This window comes from Numenius arquata, chromosome 9 (assembly GCF_964106895.1).
Source record: "Numenius arquata chromosome 9, bNumArq3.hap1.1, whole genome shotgun sequence".
Lineage (NCBI taxonomy): Eukaryota > Metazoa > Chordata > Aves > Charadriiformes > Scolopacidae > Numenius > Numenius arquata.
The window spans coordinates 1840723-1860906 of NC_133584.1; positions in this window are offsets into that span (position 1 = coordinate 1840723).

A 20184-nucleotide genomic window follows, 5' to 3' on the forward strand; every position below is an offset into this window, starting at 1 on the left:
CGTGGTACCTGTATCCTCCCTCGCATCTAAACAAATGCGTATGTCTGCTACACATGATGTCTTAATCACTGGTACTTTCTGGAGAAAAGTTTCAACATCTGCTGTATCTTAATTACAGCGTCTCGAGGGACACCAGCTGACTTTCACATTAGTTAGCAAAGCCCTTCCTATCAGGAATTCTTTGGAGGCCAAATCGTTCATCTTAACGTTGCCACAACACAGCAGGTGAAATGCTCTAATGCAGCAGAGCAGCACAAGACCTATTTGCCTTCCAAGCCCTTCATGCAGGATTTACTTACTAAGCCTACAACAGAGGAGGTAAAAAACCAAAGAGGAAGAGGTAGAGTTGTTCAGTAAAGAGCAGGTCTTTGTCAGGTATAAATTATCACACCTCTGTTGTCATGGAGCTACGAAAATTTATCCCTGCTGAGGATCTGCTCCAGGATTTTGCAGCTTTTATTGCTGTATGTATTGCAGTAGTGAAAGGTTGTCTATCATGATGAAAGTAAGCGTAACACAATGATTTGTTTGTATTTATAACTCTGTGGTTTTATATCTGACTGTTACTCATTGCTGTTTTTTCCTAATCGCATCTGCTCTTGCTACTTTCTGAACCTGAAATCCCTCATTAAGATGAATCGTCAGTAACAGCCTTTATCACTCTCTACTGGCCCTGGGACACGTGCGACTAATTACACACCCCCCCCTCTGCCCCAGTTCACAGCTGGGAAAACAGAAGTAGACTCTGTTAGCGACAGCTGTAAAAAGAAACAGTTTTAGGACAAGATTAGATGATACAAGCTCCTGGTCCAAGTCCCGTGTTTCCATGACCAGGGAACATACCCTGACAAAGGGAGGAAGTGTTTCTTTTTGAAAATGATGCAAGAGCATCATTACAGAGAATCATGAATTCACCTTAAAAGGTAATAATGAAAAATTGTAATGTAACAACAGTTAGGAATAAGACATTTTGAAGTGTTAATCTTTAAAGCTTTATTTTTATGTTTAATTAGTTGCTCAACTTCACGGAATCCCTTTTATAGAGTTGTTTCTACTAAGTAGGCTCATTATTTTTCCTCTCCCCCCAATTAGAGTTTTATATTATTATATGGAGATGAAAGAATAAACCTGGTTTACCTGACACTGTCAAACTACAAGCCAACTTTCAAAGATTCAGTTTATCAAAAGAAAGAATTCAGAGCCCAGCTGTGCACTTTAATCACTTGTTTCACACGTGTGAAAACACAAACATTTCTCACACAGGCATGAGACACAATTGATAATTCTTGTCCTATCTCAGCCTGTTAAACTGATTGCTGCCGATATTCTAGATCACAGGATGCACATTCTTTAAAGAACTTTAAAATCTACAGTGAAGTTTTCATTCTGTATATGTCAAAGGACCTCAGTCCCTTTTGTCTTTGTTATCATCAACACATCTCAAAATTTTAAGATAGCTATTTTGTTACTAACTGAAGAAAAGATAAAGTGCATTTTTTCCCCTCTGTGCAGTCAAAATGAATGGCTCTGTTAAAAATATGCTTAGAACCATTAAATCATGAGCCTGATACACAGGCTATTTGTGAATGACAGAAGAGCCAAAAGAAAAGATTCAGCAGAATTTGTTTGTGGCAGAGTGGTCTCACATGCTGAGTCTCACATTTAAAAGGTCTCACTATTTAAAAGTTACTCCCTTGCTATTAATCATGTCTAGCCATTTCTGTGAGAGCTGGAGTAAAGCTGAAGTAAAGCTGGTATATTCACAGAAGTTGTGAGCCTGCACCTTTTCCCTTGGCAGGTGTCCACCCCAGCTGCCCCCACCAGTCTGGGATGGAATCAAATGGGGATCTGCTCTCAATGAGGTGATGTACGTACTTCTCTGCACGGCTTCCTCTCTCGCTGTGAAATGCTGTAGAATACAGAGATCCTTGTGCCGGCTCTCCGCATGACACTACAGCAAGAATAAAGAACACCAAATGACTTAAGCACTGACACTGAATCACTCGGGGACTGGCCCAGTTGAACTGAAAAATTTAAAAGCACCTCTCATTCAGGCACCTGAGCAAGGACGTAAGGATTTGGCCCACTGAGCTGGTGGGACAGGAACGTGGTCGGGATCCCACAAAGTCAGGTCTCAGGACAGTCTTTGCTTATGTGCTCCCTTTTCAGTGGTACCCATTTTCTGTGGATCAGCAGCCAATTCCTCATCTGTGTGACAGGAACTTTCTAACCCACACAGATGTTTCAGACAAAAAAAAAAAAAAAAAAAAGAAGAAATCATCATTAATAAAAATATTCTTACAGGTTGAAACCGAGCACACCTTATGAAAAATCAACATCTGAAACACGAACTTCCTGCTCAGCAGAAAAAAGTAATGACTTTGGGACCCAGTGCAGCACTAGAAGGCCAATAGCTGTAATGAAAAAAGGTCTGATGTCTGTAAGGGCACTGAGGAAAGCACATTCTCCATCTGATACAGGCTGTATGTGGGAGATTGGCCCTGGTGTCCCAGAAGAGCCCTCCCAGAGCGACATCAGGTTTCTAGAGGAAAGGGACTGAGGTGCAGGTTGGCCACGTGGAGGGTTTCAGTGCTGCTGCACCAGCACAACAAAAGGTACAGCTTTAGAACTGTGTCTGGCCAAGGGGCACAGATGGGAAAAGAGCTTCCTTTAATCTCCAACACTGAGCGGGAAAGCAGGATTCACACACACGCCCGTGCAAAGAAACACAGATTTCAGAAATCTCAGCCTTTCTCTTATTTAGTAGGAAGTTGTACGGGATAAAGGATAACACTGAAGCTTGCGAATCAGTACGAGCAGGTACAATCCTAACTGTTGCCAGCAGCCAACTAGGTCATCTGGAGTAAATCAGTTGAGAGATTACAAACCTAGTAATTACAACTCCCAATTGTTTGTTCCCGTACCACAACTAAATCAATTCCTACTTGAAGCAGAAAATATTTTTCAGAAAACCAAGCAGCCTTGATTTTTAAAACTCCAGACAGAGAATCCACAATTCTTTAAAAACCATTTCAACAGTTTATTACCTTTACTATAAAAATGTGCATCTAGGCCTTCTGTTGCTTAACTTGCAACTTTTCACCATTTAATTTTTTTATACCTGCTCTGTTGAAAACTTTTCCAATATCCTATTCTGTTCCTTATATAGATACATGCTGGGACAAATTATCTTTGCTTAAATTGAATAGGTTCAAGCCCTCGAGTACCTCGCTGCACAGAATATCCAAGCCATTAATCATTCTCTAAGCCTTCACCAGCTCTTTATTCCTTTTTGAAACATGAATCTGAATCTTCACACATACTCAGATATTTAGGAAGTTACCCCATCACTGCTGACACAGAAGTGCATAACTTCGTAATTCCTGTTTGAAGTTTCTCTTTAGTCCGTCTTTAGGCCATTAGCCACTGCGTGACAGTGAAATCCAAATTCAACCAATTATCTATCGTGATCTCCCAAAAACCTATCAGTCATTGTTTCTCAGGATAGAGTTATTCATCCTGTAAATGTAAGCTAAATTACTTGTTCATTTATATGAAAAAATACATGTATAAACCAAATGTATATATATGCATATGGTATTACCTTCCATTTTACTGAAGCATATATGATTTATGGATCACTTCATAAGCTAACTTTATTTCCAAAGTCCCAAACTTTATTCCACCTACATAAATTAACCATTAATGATTTTTTAATATTTTTTTTTTGGTCATTAAAAGAAATGAGAAACAGAGCATGGCCCAACAATTCCTAAGGGATCCTATTAGATAATGATTCCCAATTTGCATATTAAGACTACCGGATAAGCATTTTTAGGTCCTTTTAATGTGTTGCCCAGCTGAATTTGCATTATTCTCATTTCTGAATCAAAGGTTGTGTGGTACCATGACAAATGCCCTAAGAAAGTCCATTACATCAGCACTACAACATTCATCGACCAAACCTCATATATCATAAGAAGGCTATTGAATTAGTCTGACAAGATATATTTTCCATAAACCAATGAGAACTGCTATAAATTACATTATTCCTGATTATTACTTTACTAATAATGTCCCAAATCAGTCTTCCATTATTTTGCCAGGGATTGGCACCAGGCTGAAAGGCCTGTAATTACTAAGCCATCCCATTTAAAATTCTGGCACAGTATTTGCCTTGCCAGTGCTGTATCAATTAATAAAAAACAACATTAACAGTCCAGAGACATTCTTAAGCGGTTCCTTGAATACTCCCCGATGAACGTTATTGGAACTGCTGATCATAAAATGTCTTAACTTGAACAGTAGCCGTTTAACAACCTCCACAGCTACTGATGAAATGAAAATAATTTCCCAGTCCCTATCTCTACCTGTACAAAACGCAGATAACAGCACGCACTCCCCAAATGCTTTGAGATCAGTAGTTTAAAAACAATTTGTAAGAGTATTTGAGTTTTTTAACTCCTCTGTATTGCAGTACCTCTCCAGTGATTAAGAACATTCATACTTCAACAAAAGTCCTTCTTTCTTTTGTACTGAATAGGAGCTGAGGTACAAAGCATTCTTGTACCTTTTTCGTGCTGGCTACCCAGAATTTATACAGCAACATTAAAGCTCTGGCTGCCAGAAAATCCCTTATGTAACTGTGTGGAGTCGCTCTAAACGGATGCTTCACTGAATCCAGTAAATTCTGAAGGTTTGTCAAGTACAACAAATAGTGAAGCGGTTCATATGGTAAGCGGAATATGCGTCATCTGCGTTATCTGTATCCACAAGTGGATAAGATCTGATTAAAGAGCAAAAACTTTCACTTTGAGATCTGTAAAGCATTTTTGTACTCAAGAAAAAATGATCAGAAGGAAATCCTTGCAAATCATCCTCTTATTTGCGGTCTAGCGGGTTTTAGGTACTGGTACTATGCAAACACTTTTATCAATATTAAACCACTGAAACCAGATTTTCATTAACTCTATAGGGAGTATTCAATATCAGTAATTTTTCCTGACTTCAAGGTAAATTGGTGTGTTTCCATTGCAGGCACTGATGCAATAGCAATGTAGTGGAGACATACCAAAGCCAGCTTTAAACCAAAGCCAGCTTGGGATACTGGCACCCATCTGGCCACAGACATCAGGAGCTTGGAGCAGGTAAATGCCTGCGTATTTATACAGCTTCTAAAACATGGTTTGGAACCCCCTGTGAGCTACATGCTGTTAAAATATTACTGGTAACTGAAAAAAACCCTAGATTTAAATTACCTAAGAGGTTCAGCTGTGCTCAGAAGTCAAACAGACCTAACACCAGCGATGGGAAAACCAGGCTTGAAAGTATTTAGGCAAGTTAGTTGTTTTCAGAATAACAGCTGATCAAATTCAGATACTTTGTGCATGGACGGAAGCACTCTCAGAAGCATTACATAGAACTTGTAAACAGGTACAAACATAGCGCTTAGTATTAATAATCGGGGAAAGAAAAGCCAGAAAGCTTACTTCTAATTAGAGCAGAAAATCTATAATAATTAATCAAACAAAACAATTTAAGTTTTGAGCAACCTGGTCTGGTGGGAGGTGTCCCTGCCCATGGCAGCGGGGTTGGAACTCCATGATCTTTAAGGTCCCTTCCAACCAAAATCATTCTGTGATTCTATGATTCTAAGAATCTAGAAGACAATAAGGGGATGAGTAACCAGCAATTCAGACTGTTTTCTCTGTGCAACAGGCATTATAGACAGGCAAAAAATACTTAATAATTTTAATAAGAACTTTATGATATTGTCATAAGCAGTTGGAGGAAACATGGTCTAGAAAAATCTCTGTTAGGTGGCTGCTAACTCTACTCAGAAAACAGTTATTGATGATTCACTGTCAAACTAGAGGGGTCTCCCAAGTGGCATTCCACAGAACAGCATATAATTCAGTATTTTGATTAATGATTTGGCTAAAGGAATAGAAAACATATTTGTTAAATTTGCAGGCAACGTGAAGCTGGAAAAGCTTGTGAGAACAAGACAAGGATGTGGCCAGAATTTAAAAACGTCTAGATAAAGTGGAGAAATGGTTTTGAATAAGTAGGAGACAAGTCAATAAGTACAGTGGCAAAATTCTGTAGTTAGGTAGGACTAATCAGCCACAAAAAACCACAGTGGGTAAATGATTCAGGAATATCACCATTTGGCCATTGAAACGTAGTTGTCTTGGAATTTGCCATCAGGAAAGTGGAGAGAAATACTTTCTCTTCCTTTTTTTTCTCTAAATAGGCAGATCCTTTCTGTACAAGGCATTTCTGTGTGGAGAACACTGTTGACAAGTTCCAGGCTGGTATCTACTGACAGGCGCAGAGTTACAGGTGAAAAACACTGGTGTGACTCCAACATAACAAAGGATTACCCTGTTAGTATTCTACTCAGGCTATTTACAATCTAATTGCTATTTGTTAGCGTGACTTGTGGTTTCTATGTTAATTAAATGGTTTATATGCATCATTAGCAAAACTTCTAGCTTTTTAAAATTAATTTAGGAGCGCATGTTGCTCAAATTTATTATTCATTAAAATATGTAAAGCACCTTAAACACCTCCTTTACATGCGTTCCCTAAACACATATAAACCATGTTAGCATATAAAAGCAGTGTCTAAATACACATAATATAATTAGAGCTTTCGTTGTTGTGTGGTTGCACCATTCCTACCTTGCAACTGCAACTAGAAAACATAGTATGAAGTGTAATTAAAAACTGTCAGAACTAACAATATTATGAATCCTTAATTCTATGCTATTAATAAGACTATTAATACATTAACAACTGAATTTAATTTTCACAGTTTTTGCACCTCGCTTGAGTCTAAGAATAAGCTGGGTTCTTTTTGGTAGTAAATTTTTAATCAGCTCCATGTTTTCACAAATGAGGCCAATTATTTTCAGTTAGCAGAAAAAATTATTTATGAAAATATTTATTAGTATTAATGTTTGTAAAGTTCTATTTCTTAATAAAATGCAGGCGTTAGGCCTAAGTGAACCCGAAGAGTTTCCATGTATGCAAATTACTTATTATCTCCATGGTTACATGAGCTAATAGACTGATGTTTTATATAAGGTATATGCACCAGAACATTAATCTACTATTGAACAAAGCAGCAAATCTGTGTCTTTAGCACCAAACATATGTTACCGTTGGATGCTGGCAACCCAAGCTGTTGTCATACATGAGAAACACCAAAAGATGCCGAGAGATCTGAGAGGCGCAGTGGAGCGATCCTGCCAGGCACGCAGAGCTCTGAGCTCCCCAAAGCGCCATCTCCAAGTCTGGCTTCGGAAGCTGCAAGAATACGGTCCATCACGGGCCATGGCTGCCTCCAACGCTGCTAATCATCACCCTCAATTTGCATTTCAAACTCTTCCATTGAACACTTTGTTGCGCACAATTTACAACTATGGAAACTCGTTTTCCTTCAAGTTACCTATCGCCCACCTTCAGAAAAGCGCCCCTACTAAGCAAGGGCACTTAATTACGTTTGACGCTGAGCATATATTTGATTTTCTGACTTGGAACGTCCAGGTCTGTTTATCATTGCAGGATTTCCCTAATAAAAATCATGACTTGCCCTTGCCATGTGGTTTCTTGGCATGGAAACCACAGACTTTTCCATTCCAGTCACTTTGTTAATGAAGAATACAATGATAACTGGTATTGGAATCTATATGCGTTGTTTTGTGCGTTTTCAGAGTCAGTGATTTAAAACTATTCATTAAATTTACAGGATGATATAAATATCAGTAAGGTCTAAGGGAATGAGGTATCTACCGCTAGGCCTCTCAGTGGGAGTTAAATGTCAGGTTTGTGACAATATTCTCCAAAACCACCTTGTGCACTTCTGTATTTCTGAAAATGCCCCTGCGCTCCCATTGCTATCTCTAGGCTTCCTAATAGTCCTAATTGCCCCAGAAATGTATTTGAAAACAAATTCTGAGCACTTATTTGTAAAATAAAGGATTTTTATTTGACTTTTTGCAAAATTTCCCCTGGCAATTTAATATTAATTAAAATCTGTTGAGCCATATGGTGACTTTTCTTTTTCTTAACAAACATTATGACTTTCATATTTTCTACCATGATTTTTCCCATTTTTTCCATAACAAACAACAAAGCTTAGAGAGCTCATAGCCCACAGACATCACTGGTTCAGATACTAATGCAGCCACACAGACAGATCAAAAGGGACCACAATGGAGAAATGTTTTTGTAGTATTTTAGGCAAGTGAACCTTGTGCAATTAAACATGCCCTGTAACAAAGCAGACCTTCACGTTCACAAATAGAGCAGAGTCACAAACAGCATGGGTCCTGGCACCTTTTTCTACTCACCCAAGCTGTAAAGAACTTGCCTTCATATTCACATTAAAGAATTTCACATTAATGCTGTCTCACTCACCGTCACACATTTCTGAAACTCTACTATAACTAAGCAATAAATATCATGCATCGATTCCAGATTAGAACTAGATGGAGAGAGAAACAATCTTGCTGAAGCTTCTCCTTGTGAAGAGCTAGAGCAAAGGCAGAGTTCACACTTGTGGAAGCACAGCCCCGCGTGTGGCTTGCACTGAAAGATATTTAAAGAGCAGCTCCTTGAGAAGAAACCACTTCCATCCATCTCTCCATAGAAACATCTCCCTCCTCTCTCCACTGCACAGACTGCTGGTTTGCCAGCCTTCTTACTGCCCGTGCCAAGTGATTTACCCCCTGCTATGGGAAAAGGTAAAAGCTGGATCTATCTGGCTTTACTGGATCTGCCAGATCCTGCCAAACTGTGGCACCAGTATGTCATTGCATAAACAAATTGCAAAATAAATGCACCTGCTTCTGATGCATTAAGAAAAAGGCCTGTTTCAACACACACTATACTATAAAATCTCACGTTCAGCATTTGCATCTTGCCAAATTCTACCAATCTTTGCCCCTCACCCACAAATAATGTGCCATGGACAATCATTCTGGAATTAACAATTTTTCCACTATAAATGTACTTTTTCCTACCCTGTGGGAAAAATTTAAATCATGATGCACACACTTAGATTTAGAAAAAATAAATATTGCTACTTACTGGCATTGACAAATTTACCCCAGTTTCTCCCTTGAGAAAAACAAAAGAGCCCTGTACTTAACACAACAACAAAAAAAGACATTTTCACATGCCTTAAAAACATTCAGCTGCCATCACAAACTTGCACATTAACCGAGGAAAGAATAATCTGGATCTACTGTAGCCAGAGTGAAAAAATGCACCTTTAAGATTACTAAAAGCTTAAGAGTCTAATAAATCTCTGTTCAACAAAGACACCAAGGCTCCAAGTTCAAATAGGACTTGCTTTTTTTAACCTAGACCTAAACTTTTTGAGCACAAAGGCAGCCAGATATTCATACATGAAAAATCTGTATTCCATATTTCATATTTTAAGTGAAACCACAATAATTCACATCTGATCTTTTCATCTATGTAAGCACAGTCACTCTTTGTATTACATGGTGAAGTTTTATACAAAGATGTGTCTAACACGTGTGGACAATCCCAAAGCAATATTTTAAGCTCATCAGCTCTTAATTGAAGTTTTCAAAGCGGCTTAAGGGATTTAGACAAAAAATATTCATTTCTTATTTCCCTTTATCACCCATACACGGCTAAACTCCTCAGCTGTTCTGAAAAATCTCACTGAGCTGGATACGTATTCATTGGATGCAAGAGAACTGTCACTTTTGCTATCTATCTAAAAGATAAGACTCTCAAGCTTAAGTGAAAAAATAATTGGCTGGATTTTGCTTATGCAATCACTGACAACTTCACGAACTCGCATTCTGCAAAACCCCATTTTTTAGCTGAATAGGAACATTTCAAAAAGGCGTATTTAGTCAGCTGAAATAAGAGCTGGGATGATACAAATGTGCTGGTTTCAGGAATAAGAAATCTATTTTGCATTGCTTAAGGTTGGATTGCTCTGGTCAATCAAAAGCATCAGAAAGTTTTGTGCAGTTTAATAGTAAGACTTAAGAGCTCAGAGCCAAGAAATTATACAATTTATACAAATTATACAAACTCCAGGCACTGGATGTTTTCTGTGCTACTGAATATACATACACTGTGTGGGACAGAAATTTGCAATGAAATTGAAGCAGCTGCTCTTTTTAGCAGAGAAGAAGTTTAAGGTTTGAGGTGGGGGAGAAGAGAAAAAAGCTGGATCCAAGATGATGCAGGTGCTGCTTGCAGGATTTAGCCAGGCCTGTTGTGCCAGTTTACAAGGTCAGAATTTTACACGTACAGGCTATTACCAGATTTCTTTCTATGTGACGTTATCTTTAGTAAGTGTTGAAAAACATTACCAAGCACTGCTCCCAAGCCAGAACAAGAGTCTCCTGATGTTTTCTGTGACTCACGACAGATCACGTTTGCTCTTCATACACAGAGCACAAAGTAGGGCCTACCCCAAGCCTATTACTAAAATTCAGTTTAATTACAACCACAGCCTGTACATCCCTCTCGTTCTGCAATGCCAAACTTTTTGGGTGCTGCAGGCAGCAGCAAGCAGCCCTCTTCCAGCCGCAGCCGTGCCGGGGAAGGGCTGTGAGCGGGGCGCAGCCGACCCCAGGTTTGGGGATAACCATTCCCCGGGGTGTGCCCGCACACGGGCCCCTTTCCCTGCACGCCCCCGCTCCTTCCACGCGAGGCAACAAAACTCGCGACCATCCGAGAGGCTCCGTGTGCCAGATCCAGGTTTTGCCGTGTCCTGGCTCCGGGACACTCTGATTTTTCTGTTGTTGTGCTTACTATTTTTTTTTTTTTTTTTTTTTAAATTGCTGCAGTGGAAGCCGCCGGTCCCCGGCGGTGCGGTGCGGCCGGGGGACCGCCGTTCCCCCGGGACCCCGGCAGGGCTCCGCCCGGCGGCCGCGACGCTCCGCGGGGCTCCGCGCGTTCCCCGGATGCCGCGCGTTCCCTCTGCGGAGGGATGGAGGGAGGGAAAGAGGGAGGAGGGAGGAGGAGGAGGAGGAGGGAAAGAAGGAGGGAAAGAAGGAGGGAGGAGGGAAAGGGGGAGGGAGGGCCGCCGGGGCTGCCTCCAGGAGGCGGGGGTGGGCCGCCGGGGCCAGGGCCGCCAGGCCGGGGCGGCTGGCAGCGGGACGAGGCGAGGTGCGGCAGCGGGCGGGCGAGGCCCGGTATCGGGCGGCCCCGCTCCGCCCCGCCGCGCTCCCCGCCCGGCGGCCCCGCAGCCGCCGCCGCCGCCGCCCGGGTCCGGCCCGCCTCCCCCCAGCACCCCGCGAGGAACAGCTCCTTTGCAGTTTGCAGCACCGCAGTAACGGGCGGGCAGGGGCAGAGCGCGGAGGGAGGGAAGCAGCCCGGATCACCGGGTTAGGGAAAGCAGTAAAGGAGCTTCCAGGACAAACCGAACCTTTTGCAAAAAATAGCTCTTTCAGGGTTAGGCGCTTTTTTTTTTTTTTTTTTTCTTCTTCTTTCTTTTAGCCGAGCGCACAGGAGAAGTGCCCCCACCCCAGCGTACACCCAACCTGTCGGCCTGAGGGGCACCTGACCCAGACAAAGCAGAATGTACCAGGGACACATGCAGGTAAGAGGCTGGAAAGGGGCTGGAGAGGAGAGACCTCCTGAAGGGGCTGCGCTGAAACGGGATTCTGTGAAGTTTCTGTGGGTTGAGCGGAGGGGAGATGCCACCTTGGCACCGTGCAACAAGTGAACTGGTGCAATATGATCGTGGCGCTCCCGCTCAGGGCTGAAGGGAAGAGGGTGCCTGGGGCTGGCTCTGCTCGGGGGGGGGGATGGAAAAGGGGTTCTATCAACTTTATAACTAGGTGAAGTCCTGTGTATATTTATTCCTTTATTATGCCTGCTTGTTCAAAGAGATTCAAGGGAGCATTCCAGGGCAAGCATTGTTATGGCATGCTTTAAGTGACACATGTCTCCTGCCATCCTCTTGATGCATCTCTTCCTGTATGTCAAGTGAAGGGCAAACAATAAGGGAAAAGACAGAGCACTTGCTTTGCAAAATCTGCAAAGATTTCATGCCACACTAAAGCCGTCGATTTGCACAGTGTGTTGTATTTAAAGGTGATGGATTTCTATTCTTCCCTCCCAACACGGGATGAGGATTGATTTTGCTAAGCCCTGGAATGACTTTGTAGAATGAATTCAAACACATGTCTAAGTGACTTCAACATTTAGGCAGAAAGCTTGTCTCATGATCCTATTGATCCACATTGCCGAAGCAGAAAATGCCTCTCCCAATACAAACATACGAGTGCCTCGGACGTGATGACTTTAACCTTGACTCCCGCTCTCCTTCACATGGCTCTTCCTTGGAAAGCCAAGTCTATTTTGAAGGAGGAGGAAATGCCAAAGCGGAGTTAAGGTTTACGCTGATCTCCCAAATTCCTTTTTTTGCTTTTGGACCCAATCTGGCTTTGTGTTCATTGCCAGGAACAATCAGATGCTGTTATCACGTACAGTGGCACCAGCCTTGCATGTAGTGCTGTTAGTACTAAGGCTATTTACAGAGAAATGCAGCCTTAGCAAGTGTAAGCTGGTCACTTCGGTGCCACACTGCTCAGCATTTAAAAATCTGCTGAACGCTCATCAGGAACATTAAAGTTAAGTCAATGTCAAACCCGGGGTTGTGTACGATCTGGGGGAGTTAAGCGAGGACTCTGATTCAGCACTGTCTGCTTTCTAGAGCTGAATGACAGCAGTTACTCTGTCACGTTTGTGTTATCTGATCGCAACAATGATAAATAACGTGTCATAATATTGCTTGTGATAGAAGAGCTAACAGGTTTTAACGAGAAATGTGATCAATGGAAGGAGTATACGTATTACTATTTATTTCTGATAATAAGGTTAAAGTATGTGTTGTTTCATGGTAACACAAAACCAATCCTGTAACTAATGATACCAAATTGGGCATCACCAAATAGGTATTTATACCCTTAAGAAAACAGAAGTTCTTTGCTATGAGTAATATATTGCAAGGTTTCAACAAACATACACCACTTTTTTAAAAGGAAATCTAATGGAACATTGAGGTGTCTGACAGCATTGCAAATTTTCTGAGTCATTAAAAGGTTGAAATCAAATTTGCAATAGGGAAGTCAAGTCAAAACATCCGAGTATGTTGTGACTGATGTGCTTTAATTTTTTTTCTTTCAAAGTATTTTATATTTATTTTTCTAGCCCCAATGTAATAAAATGATAACCAAATTCTCTTTAAAATTTGCTGAATTAAAAATACACTTCGTATTGAGTACACTTGCAATTGTTAAATATAAAAACCCACCTGAGTTCATCAATTAAACTTTTTAGTCTATTGCTTTCCTAACAGGAAGCATTAACGTTCTTCAGATAACACCCAGAAAAGCCTAACGCATTAGGAGAGATTTTCATGTTTACTGTATCCTTAATTAGAGCCTTTAAGTGAATCAGTCAAAGACAATAAAGAGCTAATTTCTTTGCAATGAAATGATCTAGTGTAATGTTTATTAAACCATGTTGGAACACAAAGCATCGAAGTTGCCATACCAGTACGCTATCAAACCGCATGCTAACAATAATCCAGGCACATCCTAAGCATCACACGTCCTTTCTTAATATCTCCAAGAATTCCGGTAAGACTTCGACTAACTTAAGGAAAACTATCTGCAACTACCTGCCAATCTAAAAAAACATGAAACAATCCAAACTCGGGTGGATTACGTCAGGCACCCAAGTCAGTACCTGGATTCCTAAAGAAAAACAATCTTGTTTTTAAAGACACCAAGCGCTCACAGAATTTCCGCTTCTTTAGGTGAAACTGGAGCATTTGGCTGGATCCTACCGGGGTCCTTAAGCATTACCTTTATACATCCAAATGTACAATGATGTGCCAATACAGAATGCCTGATCCTACACTGTTTTAAGGTAAAAGCCCTTCTGAAGCTATTGTGATCAAATGCAGGATTTGATTTAGAATGCCAGGTGTCACTTCCCCTTTACACAGAATCATAGAACGGTTAGAGTTGGAAAGGACCTTAAAGATCATCCAGTTCCAACACCCCTGCCCTGGGCAGGGACACCTCCCACCAGACCAGGTTGCTCCAAGCCCCCTCCAACCTGGCCTTGAACCCCTCCAGGGATGGGGCAGCCACAGCTTCTCTGGGCAACCTGGGCCAGGCTCTCACCACCCTCACAGCAAAGAACTTCTTCCCCAGACCTCATCTCAATCTCCCCTCTTTCAATTTAAAACCATTACCCCTCGTCCTATGGCTGCCCTCCCTGATCAAGAGTGTTTTGTTTCCTACTGCTTTGTTCTCAGATGTAAAAGTAAAATCTGCAGAAATAATTTCTTAGTCCAATTCCTTTAAAAGATGTTTAGAGAGCCAATGTTTTACTAATAATCAGCTGTAACTCAGCTAATTCTTGGAAGACTTCTGAAAGGCGAAAACATTAACAACTGTAACAACGTAATAAGTATAATTAGAGAGACGAGAATTTACCTCGAACGGGCATCAAGCATTATCAGCTTCAGTGGGGAGCTTCTGACTAAGCTCAGTAAATTCTGCAAGTGTAGATGAAATATACTTTGTATTTAAGCACCGCTGAAGTCCAGCAAGCACCTAAAGTACTTTACTACATCAGGCCATAATATGTGTATGTCTTAATTTTTAGTTTCTAGTACAGATCAGTTTTTGGTTTTTTTTTTTTTTCTGAATCCCAGAAAATTACTTAGTTTAGTCCAAAGACTGAGGTTTAGATTTCCCTCTGTTCTATAAACGAATCCTCACACCACAGAAATATCAGAAAGGTCCTAAGCTAACATTCCAAAGACAGTAAAAAAAAAAAAATTAAAAATCTAAAAAGTAGGTACATTACTCATTCAACCACTGTCTTTACATGTCCGAGTACCTTTCTATAGGGCTAGCTTTTCTGTTACATGTGCACCGCACGCTTTCACAGAAAATACTAGGAGAAAGGCGAAGTGGCCTCCTGCAGAGCCAGCACCACAAACAGAAAGAGGATGCAGAGAAGTACAGTGCCAGGGAGCTCTTGCAAAGCTATTTCACTATCATAATAAGCATAAGTATTTGATTTAGCCCCATTTACCAACCTGTTTGGTTTACACAGCAGCTGTCTACAACCTAACAGGGACTGGCAGGGGTTCTAAGGCACAGAGCTACCTCCCGAAGCCTGAGCTTTAAGGTGGGGCTTCATAGGAGAAGGAGAACTTCAGAGGAGACGCACAGACTATTTGCCTACAAACATACAACTGCAGTTATGTAAGAAGTCTTGTTTAATTCAGTAAATTTGGGCTGTGACAGGATAAAACCTGATGGTTACAAGAGCACGCTCTGGGATTACACGCATATGGCAAAAGAACTGAGTCTAAAAGCTCAGCTGTGCAGGTGAAAGAGAATATTTCTGTCTTAGGAGAATGTGTCCAACCCAACGTGTGCTGCTTTCCATCTCCTGAGGAGACAGTAGCAGGCCAGATGGAAGCAGAACATAAGCTGAGTTCATCCCACAGTCACTGTTCTAAAATGTCTATCATTTTAACAACCATCAATAAGATGTTTTAAAGTTTTTACAGTATATTATATACCTGGTACTAGTCCCTCCCATCGGCTTTTATGAGAGCTCTATAAATGGACGGAGGGTAAATTACAATCACAGAATGGGATTTTCAGCAGCATTTGGCTTCCTAGGAAATTCAAAATAAATGCTTTCAAAGCTGTTTGCCTTGATGCTGTGTATAGGCAGCTTTCTCCAGCACAAATGCTCGAACAGAACAAGTGCTTTGCCAAATGCTGGCATGGGATTTTATGTATGGCAGTGTTATGTTTTGAGATGGCTTAATTTAGACAAAGCAGAAATCTTGACCACACACAGCTATCAGAGCTCCTCTGGCACTTTTTCGCAAGAACAGGCTTGTTAGTCACGATGCCTTGGCCGAGTTCCAGATCAGATAGTCTCCTAAACTTTTAATTGCATAGGCAATCAACTTCACGCCCTTAACTGTTGTGTTGTGTTCTGTAGTATTAAAGATATTTAACATTCTACCATTGGCATTTCATATTTACATGAAATGACACATATTAATCATTCACATTTCAGTAAGATTTCAGTCATCAAACACGTACCTATATGATCGTAACGGGTCTGCAGAAAAATAACTATGTACACATTAAAATTCTTGCAAGTTGAAACCTCAAGGGCTTCACGTTTTACTGGCCCTGAAAAGAGTTGCTAAATATTTCAGAAGTTATAAAAAAACATTTTTGCACTGATTTCCCAGCACTTAAGCCCCAGCTAACTCACTGTGAGAAGTGAAGCAGAACTGGATCAGGATTAGCTGTAGATGCAAGTCCCATCTTTGCTCATTTGGTAACCTATTAAAAATACTGTAATAGTGCTGCTTACGCTGCCGTGTAAAAATAAATAAAACCTAAACTATTAATCAATTATGAATACCAAAAAAAGTAATCTCTCAGCTATGCATTTTGTACATGAATAAAACAGCCCACAAAGAATATGCACAACAACATTGAATGCAATGCTAAATTGAATCTTTGTTCAGCTGTTAAGATCAACACAAACTCAATAACATTAAGCTACAAAATTCTAAAAACCTGGGCACGTAGCTGGAATCTAACAGATCCTTAGCAATGTCTGTGAACCGTAACTCCTAGCTTAGCTAAAATGCCATTAGGATAAACTGATATTTTTTCATTATTACAAGCCTTTTCTAAAAGTACTTACAATACTAGGGCAGTGTTTATGGCAGTATGTTTTCCATTTTGTCTTGATATTTTCCAATTATTCACTAGCAGCTTTTCAAGTTTTTAACGGCAGATTATGAACTGCTTATAAATGAAACAAGCTAAAAATAATGAGCTCACTTTCTTTGAATGAACCTCTTTCAATGAAAGTGGGTGATATACTGCTTTTGGCTAAGATGCATACTGAAACTGTATAAATTGTGAGTATTTGTAATGCCGGTATAGAGGAACATTCCTTGAAGCTGTAAGGCAGTTTTACAAGAACCTAGCAGAAAATCTTGCAAAGGCTCAGAAACTCTTGGCACACAGTGTATTTTTGCTGGATGCAAATTAAGAGGAACTCTCAGTAACTAAATAAGGATCCATCCCTCTATTCTGGAATTAAATTCATTGAAAACATAGAAAAATGACAGTCCCTACCCCTGTCATTTATGTATCTAAGTATGTTAGTCTAAATCCAGTATATAGCTTTCACAAAAGAGGCGCTGTTTACTCAAGAAATCTTGCTGTATTTTTTAAAAATCTACCAATATTGTCACAATTTATGACAGCATGATGCAGTCCCTAGTTCTTTAAACTACACATCTAGAAACCTGGATTTTACCTCTAGCTTTATCAGACAGCTTCAGCAAGCCCACTCACCTTTCCACGCATCCATTTTGCCCCACCTACGCTGTCTACTCTGACTTCCTAGCATGTATGCTTAGCTTTTTTTTTGTTAAATCATGTTTTCAAATATCCTAAAATGCACCTGCACAACTAGTAAAACCTAGGTTTGATGATTAATAGTGAAACACTGAGCTGCATGATGACCTACAGTGAGAGAGAGCCTTTTGATTACTTAGATTATACACTTGTTTGAAAGTTTAGGCTTACGCATGTTTGAAAACTAATTAGTTTAATGGGAACCACTGTTAACATATCAGTGAGAGAAAAAGGCAGGCCAGCAGTCTGAGAATGGAAGAATATAGATGAAACTGCTATGCAAAGGACGAGGCCAAAGAGTTGGAAAGAAGTCCATGAACTAGATTAGGATGAAATATCCAAGTAGGACAAGGTGCATGAAACGATGGGGAAGATAAGATAACCACATACAGAAACGTAGAGTTCCCTTTAGGAAATGCAGTCTCATAAACATTCATCAGTAGAAAATAATTCCTAATTTATAATAATCTTGTTTCTAAGTAAGCTGATTCTCTGGAAACTTTTAAGAGGGGTTTGATGTCTAAACCAGGTCTATTTATAACCAGAGTTTAATTTGCTAGCCCTTTTTGCAATAGTTAGAAATGAAAAAACATTGGAATATAACTTAGAATTAATCTGACCAGCTTGTTTTTCTTACGTACCCAGCACAGGAAGCATCTACTAGTTGTTCGTATCACAGAATGTTACGTTTGCACAGTCTATTTCAGAAACAGCTGATACTGCAAAACCGAGAGAATTAGTTATCTTCCAAATCAGGTGTCATGACATGTAAACTAGGAGGTGACTTTCTGTAGTTATGAATTTTCATCATTGTCCAATGACATTACTAACAAAATGCCTGAGGATCATAAAGACCATATTCAGCAAATTCTTTTACCAGGTTCCAATTATTACCAACTGTATGACATTTCATTGTTTTCTTCTCAAGCTTTCGAAATTCTGAGTCATCGTTACATGAGTTTCACTTCCAATGGTTTATTCGCATATAAATAAATTAAGTAAAAGTCTAAAATATCAAGTAATTAAAATATATTATACTGAATGGAAAAAAACATGTCTCATCAGATTATATATCCTCAGGAACAGAAAACAAACCAAAGTTTGCATGACTAGTCACATGTCTCAGTATTACTGTGGTTCCTCCCAGTTTTTCAGTAAACTTCTATCGGGTTGCCATAATAGACATAAGCCCCAAGCTTCCTTCCTCCACTTCTCCATGGCCTATCGAGACACTCAGACAGATCTGCCAGTGTTTCTTCTCTCACTCTGTCCTATTTATTCATTTTCTCCTCCTTTTAAGAGTTCAAAGGTTTTCTTGAAATGCTTTGCCTCCTACCACATTTGCTCTGCAGTTTCATTTATGAAGCCAAACTTTCCCATGCCATGACTGCACGCTACATGCAACGGGGTCCGGGCCACCTCTCAGCAGCACTTGGTCACAAGGCAAAAATGTTCCACCGTGAAGTTCACTGGCATGAGTAGAAAGCAGCGAAATGATAGCTGAGGTCTTTGCTGCCAGCAGAGCTCACTGCTCTCAGACTAAATCTAGATTAGGAAGCAATAGGGGACCACCAAGAAAAGGAAAGTACCTGGCTTTAAAACCACAACCTGACATTTCAGCGAGAGCCACCACAGCATGTGCGTAGGGTGGGCCAATGTCCATGAACTCTCTTTTCTCACATGCTTATCTATTTTGGCAATCCCTAGAGAAAAATAATCAGACTACAGTCTTTGTGACTTTCTCTGTAAAATATGCGAACGCTCTACTACATTATGTTCACTTGTTTTACAGCAGTCTGTGATCTTCTGGGAACTTGACACTGTTAATTTCATCTCAATCCCTTAAAACGCCTCTTATTCTAATATGGATGTTGGGTATAATACAAGTTATATGAATACAAATGTCTTTGGACAGCATTTTTCAATTAACATACAAAATAACAGCTATGCATTTAGAATCTGTCAGTATAATAACAAAAGCATATGTGATAAGAAAAGTACTGTGCAATGAGTTCAGACAAACAATCGTTCTTGATTACTTTAAGACTTTGTTTTCTGTTATGAGATACATAAAAGAAATTCAAATACACTTATCCACTGACATTTAGAAATTACAACTTCAGAATGATTTTGGCATGCGTTTATTTTAGGATCAGTCAGATTTTCTTTGTATTTTTTTTTCCTTAGATCAATCATTTGGCTTTATAGACTAGTTTTCAAAAGCTGAAATGTTGCCTTACCAACATTAGAGCCAGCTGTATCTATCTTTACATTAATGAACGTAAGTGGAAATTATAATGATGTAAATAAGAGAATAATTGGCTTCCAGGCCTTTTTCATGTTAATCCCTATCTTCTAAATGTCACCAGTCGGGTTCCAAAGTTACAGTGTAAAGTAGAGAATACAGCATGTCCTGAACGGAGGCAGAAAAGCTGTTATGAATTGCATTTTCTAATTCAACATTTTCTAACCAGTATGTGTATCAAGAAAAAAGTGCAGGAACTCTTACTCACTGCTCATTAAAAGTCAACTGAGAGATAATACTTCCCTGTTTAAGGCTACCTGGAATATGGAGATCTGTTTCTCTATAAGGAACACTGAATATTAGAGTTTAAGTTCACAGAATTTTCTAAGGTCAAGTTTGCTAATATTAACATAGGAATAAGCAAAGACTGTAACT